This window comes from Nyctibius grandis, chromosome 17 (assembly GCF_013368605.1).
Source record: "Nyctibius grandis isolate bNycGra1 chromosome 17, bNycGra1.pri, whole genome shotgun sequence".
Taxonomy (NCBI): Eukaryota; Metazoa; Chordata; class Aves; order Nyctibiiformes; family Nyctibiidae; genus Nyctibius; species Nyctibius grandis.
In genome coordinates, this window is record NC_090674.1 from 7,168,981 (window position 1) to 7,175,100 (window position 6,120).

Genomic DNA, 6,120 nt, shown 5'->3' on the forward strand with positions numbered 1-6,120 from the left:
TTCTGGGCAGCACTGATGAGGCAATGTTTACATTCCTGTCAAAACTAAACATAGTGACCTGAGAGGCACAAAATACCCTCATATGGCTTAGAGCTTCCTGGCCTCCCCTTGACTATAAGGGTACTTAATATCCCGACTCCAAAAAAATAGTTGAGTGTTAAATTTGTCAGCAGTTTGTGGAAACAGAACAATCAAGTGGAATTGGAGACATATTTTTACAGTCCTAATGATCTGACCTCATTTTTTTTTTTAATTATACTTTTCCCAGCCTCAAATTTGGCCCCCTTTGTGTGTGATCACTTCTTTCAGTTTGCAGTTTGCTCTGTGCAAATCTCATGTTCTTCACTAATTTCAGTAACTGTTTCTTATAGCATGTAAACATCTATGTGACCTTAACGACATCTAAGGTAAATTTCGCTCTTGCAAATTGTGGGTCCATGGAAAGAGGCTGGATTTAAAATCACGCTCCCTGTTGTATTTTATTTTTTGGAAGAGTTTGAGGCCTTTGGGGGTGTCTTCTCTGGGAAATAGTCAACATCGCAGTGTAATTGTTTCATGAATTAATAATGTAGTAGATAAAGTCCATCTCCCATCATGGACCTGTTTATTTCAGTGAAAATCCACAGTGTCTCACTCTTTGGAGAAGAGCTCTCACTATGTTCCAAAGCAATGCTTTTTTAAACCAAGCTTGTTTATATATATAAATATATATTGTACATCTGTGTGTATGCAAATATATGTCTGCACATATATGTACCCATGCACACACTTAAACTGAACTGTGACTGTTCCTTGTCTCAAAACATAATCTGTGGGAATGAGACAGGAGAGAGAAGGGAATTACTAAAAATAGACAGGAAATATTTTCTGACTTTAATTCAGAAATGGCTAAAAAGCATGCTAGTCTTTTCTTGAGAACAGCACTGGCCCTTCTTTACGGTGTTTTAACAATGCTGCTGTACATAGCACTTTTTCGATGAATTTTACTATTTCTGTATTGCACTGCCATGCAAAATTTTCAATGATATGTTTTAAAAAAAGAGATATTTAATTTTTTTAGATGGAGATATTTAGAATTAAATACCAACCTAAACAGAATAATAATTTTTCCTCCCCATTTTTTTTACTTTTTATTTTTAGGGATGTGTCGTCCCCTCCCTCCAATTGCTATGTCATTTATTATAGATGTACATTTTATCAGTGGTGGAGAAGAATGTTTACTGAGATGCATTTTAAAGAGAAACAGAGGTTTAATTTTATTTTAGGCTGCATAGAGTCCCTATTATTGAGAGGATAATTGGCTTTAGTTTGTAATTGTTCTTTTGTGTATATTGCAATCTAAAAATTTGTTTGTAAAACCACCTTACACTACTAAAATAAACATATTTAACCTTCCAGCTGTTGACTTTTTAGCTGTAACGTAACACTTTTCTATGCTATCTAGAAGTTTGTGGTATAGAAACATGGTTAATTCTGTCTGCCTTGTTTTAAAAATTCCCTAGTGGATAACATCTGTTTTTACTCTTTTTCAGAGTGGTAGCATTTCAGATCCAGCTCAGATTTTCTCAGGTCCACCAAAACACATGCAAGTATTGGCAGAGACGGGCATCCTGTTGGTGTGTGATACACAGCACACGGATGGTTTTGAAGCCATGTCTTTGGCAGCCAGCAGTGGCTGTGTAGATGAAAATTCTAGGGGAACTCATGTAATTGGTAGCCAAACAGACATAATCCAAGGACCTAATTTATTCTGTTACAGCTCTCCAAATAAGACAGATAGCCCTGTTTCATCCCTGAGCTTGTTTAAAGTCTGCCTGACAATACTGCAGCAAAAATTTGCTCTTCACCTGTCTCGTTCAAAAATTATCTTCTGATCCTGCCCCAGCAAAGTGAAGGTGCGTGTTGCTTAGTTCGTACTCTCTCCTGGAAGGGTTGTCAGCTTACTGTGGATTGCAGGGCTAGAAAGGAGTTCTTGGTGTCTAATTTTAGTATCATTTAGCCACAAGCATTTAAACTCTGAGAGAGCAATGTATAAGGCTAACTGTGGCTAATGATGTCATCGTGACATGGAGATAGGGGCTGGGAGGGGTTAAATTCACTGATTAAATCTTTTCAAATGGTCTTCAGTATGTTTTGTCTAAAAATATTCTCTCAGTTTTCCATCCTGGCTCAGATCCCCATTGCTTGTCTTCATAATTTGGATGAGAGGCCCTTGAGGTGTGTGCAGCAAAGGTCTGGAACATGCCCTGAAGTAACCCGACAATATCACTGCAGCCTCTGAAGGAAAACAAGGTAAATCAGCAGCAGAATGTGATCTGCCAAGATTAGTCTCACATTGTGTCTTAACACAAAGCAAATTTCATTAACATTCTGTAGACGGAAAGTCACTCTGTAATGCTTCAGTTTGGGGCTGAAAAGCTGCAGGGAGTTGCTTCTTTTTTGTCTTAAAGCAAGAATGTACATGCAGCTTGACAGCTTTGGAAAGTTCATGTTTAAAAGGCCTATTTGTGTCTTTTCAAAGACCAAGTTTCACAATAAGATTATTTTTATCTTTACTTGATTAAGCAGTACTTGTTAAATTAATGCACCTCACAGAAGGCAGTATCATGTAGCACTTCCAAACATTTATCTTCAAATTTTTAGAAAAAAAGTGATAAGACCATCAATAACTCTGCCTAGAGAAAACCCATTTTGTGTCTATTCCTGCTGGCTTGTACAGACACAGCAAGTACCTTCCCTTGTCCAGAGCTCTTCCTGCGAGGCCTCAGACTCTTGTGTGTGTTTTCTCAGCCCATTAAACTATAAGGTTAGAACTCCAAAGTTTCCAAATTACAAACAGCGTATTATAGATGGCTGGACTTGGGATTTGTGGTCTGCATTCCTCTAACTTAGTGTTTAAGAACACTGATGATGAACATTTGATTGTGTCTTTAGAAACTGGTTTTGTCTGTGCTGAGATGCTTTCAGCTGCTTGTAGTTGAGCTTATCAGCCCTTGTTAGCTGCCAGCTGTGAAAAATCACATACCATAATGTGCATCTTATTAAAGCCTAGAAAATATTCATGAAAAGCAGCTGGAAACCTCAGCTTATCTGATTTTTGCTAACTTCCCCCTACATGCACCCCTTTGCCAGAATCTCTGTGGTATAGCTATGGGGTGAGAATGTGAAGAACAAATGACATTCAAACTACTGAAGGTAGCACCTGTAAACAGGTCAAAGCCTCAGAGAGAAATCCAAGCTGAATAGATCTTTCTGGATGCTTTTTTGTTTTGTCGGATAGGGAGGATGTAATTACCATTTATAACATATCTTAGCATCTTGCCATAATTTATATTGCAAGAATTATTTACACCATCTGGGGTCTGAAGTGCATTAAAAGTGATCTAAGGACTCCCTGTAATTGGAGTGAGGTATGACTCAAGCCCTTGAACTCTGTTAGTGCAAGCTTCACCAAATGCAGTCTTCTAAGCATTTTTTTATTGAAATTTAAGCAGTTTTTGACTCCGCAGAAGGCAGGCTGTGTTGATGTTTAATAACTGATTTACTCAGTGGCACATATAGAAAAAGCTTAGGGAAGAAGGCCAAGATGTGCAAGCTGCTGGAGAGTTTTCCATCTTGAACAGTGCTTAAAGTCAAGTAGGGAATAAATTTTTCTTTCTTACTTAAGTGTGGACAAGTTCCAGCTCCCCTGCAGGATGAGCTGTAACAGTTTGCTGAATTCCTGTGCAGGCATTTCTTATTACAGTGCCTTGATGTGTGTATTTATAAGTGGCCTGGCCCAACAGAATCAGCCCCTTGGCATGGTGGTACTTCAGCTCTCTTTTGAAGTGAAACTAGTAAATGGAAGGATGAAGGGGACAGGAATTTCGCTTGTGTGCCTGTGTATTAAACAGAACTGTTCAATCCAGAGCAGAAATTAATGGTTTACCTTGGGGCTAAGGCCTTCCTTCAGCTGTCTAGGCACTGCGAGGAAATATGAGATGTATGTAACAGTTTGTGGGTTTGGGGTTTTTTTGGTGTTACACATGAATCCCCCAGCTGATCTCCTGAGACAGTCACAGAGTGCAGAAAGTCTTGAGCAGCTTACACTGTCAACAGACAGGAGAAATGGGCACAGCTTGACGGGACACTGTTCTGAAGAGAGAGGACTTTTACAGGACCACACAGCAGGCCAGTAATAGTGTTTTCTGAGTCTCAATGTAGTATTCAGTTGCTGGACTAAACTGCTTCCAAACATTGGCTTTTTGTTGGGTGTAGTCTCCTCCTCTCTTTCCCAAAACCCAAGGTGCCCCTGGAGTGTGCAGCAGGAGCTGGCATGTTCTGCAGAAGCCCCTTAGCCTGGCTCCTCCCTCTCTTTTATCTTTATAACAGTGTTGAACGCCTGCGAGCGTTCGGCGTTCAGCAGTTTCATTGTGCCTGGTGATCGAGTTGCTTCTGCTGGTACCCAGTGACACAGCGGAGCTGGGAGAGGCTAAAGGAATTGCTGTAAGTGAGACACTGCCTTCAATCACTGCTCTTCTTGTTCTAGATGGCAAGGATCGAAGCCTGTGTGCAACGGGCTGGTGGTTGTTCCACTGCTGCTTTAATACCGGTGCCTTCCTGCAGCGCTGCATCCAGAAGATGGTTGAGGAGTAATGTTGTCTTTTTTGTTTACATTCTGAAAGACTGAAAAGCTGCTGAGGAGTGAGAGCTGATTCTAGCAAAGTAACTTTTAAAATCCTACAGTTTTGCTGTAAAGCCAGCATGAGAAAACTTTGTAGTATCTCCCCAGGTAGGTAGTGAATGGATATTGCAGTGGTTAATGTGAGCAGTATCTAAGGAACTCTTCACACACTGGGAGGCACTGAACGCCTCTGCCCTCCCATTATTCTCTAACTGATTCTGTTTGTCCTTAAACGACTCTAGTACTAAATTACAGCTAGGGAAGTGTATTAGCCTTTGCAAAAATTCTTTTTTTGCACATATTTACACTCTCTTTGTTCTTTTAGACAGTCAGCAGCCAGTGTGTTAACAGCTCTTTCTTTTCAAGGTGATGAAAGCAATATATTACCAGCTCTGATAAGCTTTTTTTTTTTTTGAAGGAGACCACTTGAAATAAAGATCCTTTTGTAGTATGTACTGAGTTGTAAGGAAAAAGTAGCAGTAATTTATAGCTTAAATCTGCCAGGAAAAATGCAGTTCCTCACTGGCTCAACCTGAAGACTGCTGCTACTCCTGCTTTCTGTGCCCTGGTGGCAGATTTAGCTGTCCAGTTCATATGCTGCTCTGGCAACAGCCAACAGCAGCTGCCACTTTGTCTGTGTTCTACAGTTACTTTTTAGAAAACAGAGGCTGATCCATAACTCAGATGTCAGTCCTCTCCTTTGATCCTTTCACAAGGCTCAAAATCCTCCCATTTTGAAGTATTTTTTTTACAACAACAAAAAAGACAGCATTTAAATTTAACACAGAAAGAATCTTCTGTGTAAATTTTATTCACCTTCTCTTATTAGGTAAAAAATGTAGAGAAAATGAGTGAGGGAAACCACTGAGCTTTAATGTCAGGAGTTTTCACAGGAGTGCAGGTTTGGGGAAAACTTCATAGAAGTTGATGAGGTGAGATGAACTGAAGCCAGTGGTTTCTGAACATCAGTCAGAAGCAAGTAATACCGTATGTAGGATTTCTTTGCCTACATAGTCTCCTAAACGGTAAGTTTTCTTGGGCATTTTTAGTACGGTTTTTATAGTTTCTGGGGTAATGGTGTCTTGAACCTTGTTTGACACTATGATGATAAATACAATCAAAAATATTGCAGCAGCTTGAGACTTAATATCACCTGACATTGATTATTTTTCATAGTTCTGCTGCTGTTTTACAATGACAAATGTATAATTATTTCAAGCCATGCAGAAATTTTGTTCCAGAGTTTGAGCTGAAAAAAGTTAATATCCTGGTTTTCACCTTCCTCCCCTCTTAGCCCCTTTTCCTTCTTCAGTTAAGAGCAGGAGGCTGAGACAAAAGAGGGCTTCAGAAACCATTTCTCATGTCTTTTAACCCAGCAATGAGGAACTGTAAAACCAGCTTTAACTACTTGCCTTTCATCTCTAGCAGGACGTTTCCTGTAGCCAGTAGATATTTCT